This window comes from Solanum tuberosum, unplaced genomic scaffold, assembly GCF_000226075.1.
Source record: "Solanum tuberosum cultivar DM 1-3 516 R44 unplaced genomic scaffold, SolTub_3.0 scf00563, whole genome shotgun sequence".
NCBI classification, from domain to species: Eukaryota; Viridiplantae; Streptophyta; class Magnoliopsida; order Solanales; family Solanaceae; genus Solanum; species Solanum tuberosum.
Genome location: NW_006239523.1, coordinates 22,218 through 33,514, shown reverse-complemented (window position 1 = coordinate 33,514; position 11,297 = coordinate 22,218).

Genomic DNA, 11,297 nt, shown 5'->3' with positions numbered 1-11,297 from the left:
TCAACTGCCGATAATCAATACACGTATGGAGTGATCCATCTTTCTTCCTCACAAACAACACCAGAGCACCCCATGGAGAAATGCTCGGTCGGATGAAACCCTTATCCAATAAGTCCTTTAACTGATCCTTCAACTCCTTAAGTTCTGCTAGAGCCATTCTATAAGGAGGAATAGAGATAGGTTGGTTATCGGGGAGATGTTCCATCCCAAAATCTATATCCCATTCAGGAGTAATACCAGGTAATTAATCGAGGAAGACTTCCAGAAACTTTTATACAACAGGAATCAACTAAAGAATAGGAATTTCAAACTCGACATCCCTCATCCTCACTATATGGTAGACACAACCCTTCGAAATCATTTTCCTAGCTTTTAGGTAAGAAACAAATTGACCTCTTGGCATAGAATTCCCCCCTTCCACTCAAGGATAGGCTCATTTGGAAACTAAAATTTGACTACTCTAGTCCTATAATAAATAGAGGCGTAACAATAATGCAACCAATTCCTACCCAAGATAACATTGAAATCTGTCAAATCAAAAAGAGTAACTCTATGGGATAAGGAAACGATACATCTCCTATAAACCCTCTTTGCCACCACCAAATCACCAACAGGGGTAGAGACAGAAAAAAGGTTCCAACAACACATCAGGAAGCATATCAAATCTCATAGCTACATAAGGGATCACAAAGGACAAAGTAGCACCCAGATCAAATAAAGCATACACATCTATATGGAAAGCTTTTAACATACCAGTCACCACATCCGAAGAACTTTCTTGATCACCTCTAGTTTGGAGAGCATAAAAACAGTTTTTCTTAGGAGCACTTGCACCCGAACCACTTGGACCGGATGAAGGGTAGGGTTGAGCCGTATGATGAACATCTCCATCATTCTTAGCAAACAAAGGACAATTCTTTATTTTGTGATCCGTATTCCCACAACTAAAGCAAGCATTGGACCTCGCTAAGCACTTCCCTTCATGATTTCTCCCACATTAGCACAAGTAGGAATTGAAGACCTATTACCATCTCCTTGAGGTTTTGGGTTAGACACCCTCTCATTATTAGTCCTTGAAGGAGCACTAGCAGAACCTTGCCCGGAGAAATTTTGCCGAAACTTTGAACGACCCCGTCCACCAGACCTAGAATATGAATTGTTACCATCATCTACTCTTTCTCTCTTTGCCTCTCTAGATCTTTCCTTGAGCCTTACTTCCTCAATTTATTGGACATGCACCATAAGGCGAGAAATGTGCATGTCATGGACAAGCATAGCAGTGCGGCACTCTTTGACTACCATGTCGGAAACTTCCGACACAAACTTACTCATTTTGGCCCTACAATCAGCCACAATGAAAGGAACATACTTGGATTGTTGAGTGAACCTCAAGGCGTATTTCTTTATACTCATATTTCCTTCCCTAAGGTTTATAAACTCAAGTACCTTGGCCTCTCTCATATGTAGAGGGGAGAATCTCTCAAGAAAAGCACTTTTGAACCTTTCCCATTCTATAGGACCCGCTTCCACTGGCCTTGCATCTTTCCACTGATTGAACCAAATCTGAGCAACCCCTTTGAGGTGGTAAGCGGCTAGTTCCGCCTTCTCTACCGAAGTCACACCCATAATAGCAAGTACCTTGTAGACCTCGTTGATAAACTCTTGAGGGTATTCCTCAACTTTGGTAATCGGTGCTTGAGGATGAGCTTGGGGAGGAACTTGAGGAGGAACCTCTTGATCAACATTGTCTCCCTCCATCCTTTTTGTAGCCCTTCTATAAGTCAAATCCTGAAAACCATCGAGCACAAATTAGGAGAAGAAATTATATAGTTAAACTCCATGGAATGAGTTAGAGAAGTGAAGAAGTAAAGTTTCCTAAACATCTAATAGCCTCTCATTCATAAATGTGGCGCGCATCACACTTATGAGCAAGACTCTACTAGACGTAGCTTGAGACATCCTAGAACCATTCTAAACCTTGTGCTCTGATTACCAAGTTTGTCACAACCCAGGAGTACCCCCTAGATGTAACAAGGCGTATAAGCCCTGAGAGGCTTGATACAAGCCACTTAGCATACCATAACATAAAGTAATAGAAAAGGTGCGGAAATTTATAACTTTTGAACACAATCAAAGTCTTTTATAAAACTAGCGAAAGTCAAACATCATTGTCTTAAACCATCTAACATAAAAGATAAAAATCTTGGGATGCAACCCACACAATAGTCCAACATGAAAAGAAAGACATAAAAGAGAGAAAGGGGTGACCCAATCCTCGAATACAATGAGGAGTCACCAAAGCTTCACTTCCTTGTTCAACTAAGAATCTAGCCACAAGTGTGTGAATCGGGAACCTCGGACCCTACATTTGATAAGAATGTAGGCAAGAGTATGAGTTAGTACAAGAATGTACTAGATATGATAGCTAGCATAAACAACATAAACATCATGGTTAGTCAATACAAACCATAAGCATAATCAATGTACATAAATCAACATAATAATAAGGAAGGAATACTTCTCAAGCAACCTTACATAGCCTTAGTCAAGACTTGGGTCATCCGCCTCTAGTCAACTTACCTCATGGAAGGTATATCAAGCACACAACAATCCAAAATATTCATTCTTCACAACATAATCATATCGTTCATACTTACTTTTAAAGACATGGGGATTCGCCTCTTTGACTAACATACTAAGGCTAATGGGTATTCGCCTCTTACCTTACTTACTTTTAGATCGCGGGTACTCGCCTCTACAATTTCATCATATGACACGGGTACTCGCCTCAACATAATTTCATAAGGAGCATGGGTACTCGCCTCCATGTCCATTCATCATACTAAGAATGTGGGGGACTCACCTCTTGTTCAATTCTAAGGAGTATTAGAATCACCTCATATCTTTACTTGTGGAGGTCAAGGGTAATTTCCTCTAGCCTCATCATTACATAAGCTTTTAGTCTAGATTCATTTTAGGTCAGCAATCCTTTCAACCTAGAATCATTCATGTGAGTAAACCTTTCACATTCATACATTCATAATTAAGCAATTCATATGGAAAGTATCTTTTCCTCAACAAGAACATCAACTACCAACAATTCATATCATAAGATTTACTCTCAAAGCCCTATATCTCATGATCATCATCTAATCTTCATTCTAAAGCAATTCTAGTCATAATTCCTCAATCCTATAATGACAAGCCTTAACCCATAAAGTTTTCCATCATGACATCAACCCAATTATATCAATTTTAGGTTAGAATCATGGAATAGGCATGTGTACATGTAATTTAACTCTAAAAACATGTAATTCTACTAATTCTATCATAAACAATCATAATACACTCAATTGGATTAACAATCATCATAAGGCACAACATTTGAAGAAACCCTAACTAGAATTGGGGAATTCTTCATTAAATTGGGGAAATTCTAGGGGACTCCATGGATGAAAATCTATCATCCCTTGATTACAATTCCCTCCAAAGCTTGAAGATTGGCAGACTTGATCTTAACCTATCTCCAATTTCTTTCTTTTTCTTCCAACTTCTAGAGAGAGAATTTTTTAGGGGAGTTTTGGGTTTTCTTTTGGGATTTGAGGAAATGACTTGAATGAGGGGTTTTTGGGGTTAAAAATACTTATATATGTGGTCTAGACTTAGGCAAAACAACAACACATTGATTTAATTAAAATCAGAAAAGACCTATAAGTTACTAATTTAACTATCTAGGCCTGACCCACAAGATTCCGACTGACGGACCGTGGATGGACCTATGGTCTTTCCTGATCAAGAGTCGTTCGTTGTCAGAGTGTTCTGAGCCATCCACCACTGCCCCAACCACGATCCGTGGACCTATCTACTGGGCATGGGTCCTAGCGTGGTTCACTATTTAGTGCAGTTTCTTTGGTGCTTCCCCATTGACCCATGCTTGGTCGTTGTGGGGTGGAACCTTGAAGTTCTAACATGCTATCCTCTATTTTGAATCTGGGATGTTACATCAGCCTTAGAGGCGAATTTTCTTGAAAGCCTGTGGATTACATAAGTAAAAATATGTTAATTGGTGTTAAGGTAAAGAATGATGAAATTCCATGGTCAAATCTTACTTGAGATAATGAATGAACCTTGGAGGAAGTTAGTTTCTTAAAAATATATCTTTCTAGAGTAAATTTATGAACTAAGGTGGTGAACTACGTGTTTGGAGGGTTCTTAAAAGACTTCAGATACGTGCACCCATGTGTAAAACATCTCAGGCACGCAGCCAACCACACAAGAAGGCAATAGATGTTGCCTCGGTGCGCTAGCTTGGGGAAATTGCCTTAGTCACACGGAAAGATAGTGTCCGGTAAAGTGGGCATAATCTTTTAATCCAAACTCCTATTAATGCAAACTTTGTGGCATTGGAAAGAAGACTCATAGACCTTTAATTTGATAGATTATATATGATCCATGCAGTTCTTTATATGCATAAATATATGGTCATTTGAAGTTGACCCTTGCATGAACTAATGCGAAAAACTTAGCTGGTAGAACAGTTCTGAACTTGACTTAGTGTTAGAGGTCTCTTATAACCCTAAATCACTTATGATACCCTGGTTGCACTTGCTAAAGAACATTAAAACACATGAGCAAGTAATACATCACCCATTTCAAGCTAATATACTTAAGACGAACGATTCGAATTCAAAAAGTACATTTGAAAGGATCTACACCATGACTTGTTTGACCAGGATCTATGCTCGTCAATCTATAAAGGATACATCATCTTTTTAATGATGTCAAAAGGAGATAAATAAGGGGTGTGAAATTTATAACCCATTGACTAACGTGTTTAATCTTAGTAGTGGTATGCTTAGTTTCTACAGGTAAAAATGGATGTAACATTGTTTGTCATCAGGGCCGTCTTAACCACTAGGCCACTTAAGCCATCGCTTGGGGTCCCATATTTTTGGGGGACCCCAATTTGAAAAAAAATACTATATATATGACTTAAAATTATATGTATTTTTTAAAAAAAATACTATATATATTACTTAAAATTATATGTATTTTATATTTAAAAAAGCATGTAAGAAGTATAAAAAAAACATAATAACCGTTAGTTTTCCCCAATTTTCTAAGGGAATGAAACATTTTTTGAAAATAATTCCCTTAAGTGGGAAATTTTGTTTCCATATTTATCTCCTAAAAATTTGACCTTATATTATTATTTACCCTTATACTCATCTTTTTTGTTCTCTATTTTTATTATTTTCTATCCTTAATATTGAACTCTCTCCTTAAAAAAAAATGATTTACTGTTGCTTACAAGTTAAAAAAAGAATAAAATTTGCTTTTGAGTGTCTTCTTCAAAATCTTAAGAAGTGCAACAAGCAATCATTATATTGAAGGAACGCAACACTATTTCAATATTGTTTTATCAACTTATCAAAATCGTGAGCCAGGTTTTATTAGTCTAACTTTATTTTATAATTTTTCCTGAACTTTTGTTATTGTTGATATTCTTAGTTAGTAAGTATATATATTCTCGTTTTAGTTATTATTAAGAGAAATAATGCAAGTAGACGATAACGATTTAATAGAAATACTCAATCAAATAAAAAGACTTGATTCTTTTCCTAATGCATATATTGCTTATAGAATAATGCTAACAATTCCTGTAACTGTTGCCTTGGCCGAAAGAATTTTTTCGAAACTGAAATTGATAAAATCTTATCTAAGATCAAAATTATGAGATTGAATGCATTAGCTATATTATCAATTGAAAATGAATTACTAAAACAAATTATTAGAAAACAGTAATCAATGATTTCACATCTAAAAAGGCTAGAAAAGTATATTTCAAATAAATATATATATGAGTATTATTATTTTGAAACAAAAAAATAAAAAAATATTAGGGCCCCTCTTTAAGGTTTGGCTTTAGGCCCCCAATCTTGTTGAGTCGGCCCTGTTTGTCATCATCAAAAAGAGGGAATTTGTTGGGTTAATGCAGTTTTGATTAATTACAAAGATTGAAGAAACAAGTCAGTAAGTATGGTTCAAAGGTGCATTATCACAAGAAGTTGAATTCTACACATGTATCCAAAATAAGTTTGGACATAAATGCAAAAATAAAGAAATGGATCAAGGATGATTCCGACAAAATCAAGAAAACAAGTAAAAAGCGAGAAGAAGAGTTATAGTTCAACAGCAACATTGACAAAAAAAGAAGCATGATGAAAGGAGGAGTCTGACTCAAAGTATAACTCGGAGACAGAAGAGACTGTGAGATATAAGAACTTGATTCCTCTCAAAAGTCTGATACTAGTAAAAGTGGTCTTTAGTGTATGGTCTGTGAGAGTCATCGGTTTCAAATTCAAAGTCTTTTTGAGGAATTAAGATCCTAAGTTGGAAATTGTTGATAATTTAGCCTTTGGAATGACTTTGGTCAACATTCAGGGTTCGGATGCTTGGATCAAAATTCTGAAAATTTTATTGAATTCAGTAAATGATTTTAGGCATAGGCGAGGTCTTTGTTCATTTTTGAGAGATTTCGAGTTTGTCTTGGTCTTTTTAGGTGTATGTTAGTTTCTCGTGGTTTCATGGATGTTGGATTAAGGAGTCCTCATATTCATTGAGTTTAAAATGTCGAGTAATCGATTTGCTTATATAATTTGTGTGAATGAGGTTCCAAACAAATCCAGAGGATCCTTTGATGTTTTCAGAGTTGGATGATTTTCTGGTGCCTAGAATCTGTTGTTTTTCGCGTTTGTGAAGGAATGGCCTCTTTCGCGATCTTCATGAAAGCGAAAGGCCAGGTGGCCTGACCATAACGATCGCAAAGGGTTGGTCGCTTTTGTGACCTTCGTGAAAGAGAAGACCCTGACTTTCAAGGGGTTCAATTTTGCAAACTCAGGGGCGTTTTGTGATATCAAAGGAGGGGGGGGGGGTTTGACCGTGCTATTTTTGGGACTTAAGTCCTATTTTTTATTTTTGAGCTTGGTAAACTCTTGAAAGTGATTTTGAAGATATTTCTTATGCTAGATCTTTTGGGTAAAAAATTTTGATCCTAAAACTTCATTTCTCTTTGATTATTTATGGATTTTAATATCAAAATTTGGGATTCTGATTGGTAAATGACAAGATTTTCAAGAACTCGAGTTCTAAACTAAAATGGAGATTGCGAACTGAATTTAAGTCCTTTTCTGAAATGGTTTTCACCAATGTATTCCTAATGCCATGGGTAATGATTTCAAGTAAAGAATTTCATATTCAAACTTCATTTTCGGAATCAGATTTTGAGTTGATTGACCTGTTTTCCAAAGTATATGATGTGGGTATTATTATTTTTGAAAAATTATTGTGAATACTTGTTTGTTATAAATTTTGTGGCTTTAGACATTGACCGGGAGGGAAGACTCAAGTCTTGGAGTGACTAGTTAGTTGAATTAAGGTAAGTGATCTCCCAAACCTTGTATTCTAGTAGGATTCATGTATTTTTTCCTTTATTGTGTGTTGGGAGTAATGGGGATGACGTAAAGAGTTCACTGTCCCCTTGATTGAACTTAATGAATAAAAAGGGGATTAAATAAAAGGCTATGTGTTGGTCATACTGTTTTGTGAATTACCTTGTTGTGACCCCTATTTGATTGATTAATGAAATGCTTTGATGGCATGAATGTGAACTTGAATTGTTTGAGCTATTGTCTCTTTCTTATGGTGTGAATTTGTCACGACCCAACCCACCAGGCCGTGCGAGAACCTACATACTACCACCTAAGTAGGAGAACCCTCTCATCCCAATAGCTACAATATGTGTAAATTAAATAAAACGGAAGTAAAATGTGCCAAATATTTTTTATAAATAAGAATTGTTAAAACAAAATCAGTTTTAAGGCTTATAAGTAATTAACACCCCCAAGGATCTAGTCTAAACAGCTACACGAGCTACTAAGAGTACAATTAGACATGATAATAAAAGACACAGCTCCCACCATGTGGAAGAAAAATAGAAGCTGCTGGAGAATTTCTTCGTCTTTACCTAATGAAACATCACCAACCTGCATCCAGAATAAGTCAAAAGACATAGCAAGAGTAGTATCAATACAAAACTCGCGTACTGGTAGACATCATTGGTCAACCCGACACCCACTACATAAAATAAGAAATCAACTAGCAGAAACATACAATAAACCACTCGCTTCTCCACCTTTATCCTCTCTTGAATACCTCAGAATTACACTAGCACCCTCACTATAACTACTAACCACCTTCTCGATCAACCTACTACTAGGCTTTTGATCATAGCCTAACCGTTCTAACACATTGAGAAGTCCACCAAATACACTATAAGCATTCCCACTAACTGCTCACGTCATACCCTTACTTCCTCTTCATATCACACACCAAGGCCACATAGCACATTACGTCAAGCTTTCTAACCACTAACACAAATCCGTTTCTCCAAGATGAAATTTGTCTAAGCATTTTCATCACGTATGCTACCACACTTCCTTGCCATTACAACACACAACCCCCTTTTCTCGGATATTAACCATTCTTGAAACATTGACTTCCCTCCGACCGTATCTCCTCCCGGTTGGGTATGTTCTTTCCGGTTCACTTTTCATCAAGGTACATATCAAGTTTGCTCATATAGAAGGACAATCAACATAAGCCCTCATAACCATATAACAACTCCGGGAAATACAACATCCATTATCATTACGAACAAGGTACAGTTTCACAAACCTCAAGGCATACAATTACATCAAATCATTGGTCATATCATAGGACCCAAACTCAAACAATTAGTATACCAGAACGTGGTACCCCATCCAAGAATTATGCCAGAACATGGCAACATATCCCATAATTATGCCGGAACGTGGAAACCGATCCAAGTTAGTTATGCCGGAACGTGGCAACCAATTTATGCCGAAACGTGTCAACCGATCCAGTCAACACACCACAATCACAATCACAAGTATATTCTCAAGTTCAAACAAATTAGTCACGATTCTTAGCATTCATCATTCATCTATCTCATTTACAACAAGTGTGATCAATAATGGAATATTTATACTCGTACATGTATCATAATGAAGCAAGAACAAACATACATCACACAATTATAGAAACACAACCATCACCTAACCCTAGATCATCATCTAAGGCTTCTTTCTAGGATTTAACCACAAAACTTTCGGTGCACGAAGGCCTACGCATGACTCCTACCATTGATTTACACATATTACATACTGAACACAGATTTTAACTACTCAATTTATAAAACCTAGCCTACATGGGCGCCAAGCAGCTGTACGGATTTTTGGTCTTCGATTATCGTTTCCAGGCTTTGTGACGATGATCTTGATCAGAAATTCGCAATCCATTGAAATCTTCATGCTAGGAATCTCTCTCTTCCTTCTTCCCAGGCTAGCAGTAGCTTTTTGAGGGTTTCTAGGGTGTTTTTATGACTAAATTAGGTATATTAGGAAGAAGGAAAAAATAGGATTTTGCATTATTTGCATTTTCTCTTGCGTATCCTGCTCTAGCGCCAACTTATCCCTCCCTAGCGTCGCCGGCCTAGAGGCATCTGGCTCGCCCTGGCGGGACAATGGCCCAGAATTTTCCTAGATTTTTGTTCTCCTAAACAACGACGGTTCGGGTCGCTACCTAATTTGCTTATGTGCATTGATTGTTGTACACTGTGGTGAGGCGTGTGATATAAAGTCGATGGAATATGATTTCGACTAGTCACGTGATATAGAGCCGATGGGAAATGGTTTCGGCTAGTGATATGATATAAATCAATGAAAGATAGTTCTGGCTAGTGATACAAAGCTGAAGAGAAATTGTTTCAGCTAGTGGTACAAAACCAATGAGAAATGGTTCTGACTAGTGATACAACACAAATGGGAAATGGTTCCAGCTAATGATATGATATAAAGACGATGATAAATTATTTCGCCTAGTGATAGGTTTTAAAGCCAATAGAAAATGGTTCGGATTAATGATATTGTTCCAAAGGGAAATGATTCCGGCAAGAGTTTGATTATTATGATTTGATGCTTATGTTTGACATATTTGTTAACTGTGATTGATGCACTAGTTACTTGTAATCGATCTACTTTATATTGAGATTAATGTACCTGATACGTGTTGATTGTTGAATTGTAACTATTGAGTTGTGATTATTGAGCCTTGTGAGTTGTGTATTGTAGAACTTTTAGGTTGGGCTAATTTCTATGCATATCTTAGTTTGAGGAGGTTCGGTTGGGATGAAAGGAGTACTCAATTTCTAACTTGTTTTTATTAGATTTCTTGTTGGGTATCGTGTTGTTGGTACTCACTCCTTGCTTCTACACTTGTTCAGGTTCCGAGCCCAGTATAGCATGATTGCTCTTACTCTCCAATTTCCAAGGCTTGCCAAGGACCTGTTGAGAGGTAGTTGCTTGTCATCCCGGCAGACCCTCTATTTCTTCTTTTAATGCGTTGTTCTAATTGAGAAATAAAGACTTGAGACTTGTACTTATTTCTTAATTCTGCACTCTATGTATTAGTGGTTTGTACATGTAACAACCAGGTTTGGGGTGTTAATAAAATGAATAAGTTTTTTGCTTTTATCTTGTTCTTGCTTTATCTTTCTACATTACTTTTGATTCTTTTGGGTTGAGGCTAATTTGTCTTAGTAAGGATAGACAAGTGTCATCACGCCCATTTTTTAGATTGTGACAAAATCACCAGTATAAATCTATACACCTACGAAGAAATATAAGGATCTTAATATAGAATTTTTTGAGGTGTTTAGCAAATATTGATGTCTTAGAGCAATAACGTGATTGTTAGAAAAAAATAATAGGAAATAAAAATTGAAGAAGAAGAAGAAGACTTTGAGGCATGTAATAGCTTTCTTTAAAGAGATATTGCATGCATACATATTGAGAAAAATACAAACAAATCCCTTCAGAATACAACAAAGCCCTATGTTTATACATGCAAATTTTTCTTAGGCTATTTCTAGAGAATATTTATATTTATAGAAGTTAAGAGATGACTTTTCATAAGATTCATGTTCTTTCATGATCAATTAACTTTTCGTATGAGTCATGTTCTTTCATGAACAAATGACTTTTCATAACAATCATGTTTTTTTCATGAACAGATGTGTCTGGTCAATTTAAGACATCTATATATTACAAAATATCCAACTCTTGTGTGAAGGGAAAAAAATTCTAATTTTTTCATGTTTAATTAGTTAAAATCAGTAATGATATTCCATATTATATATTCTATACAAGTTCGAGTGT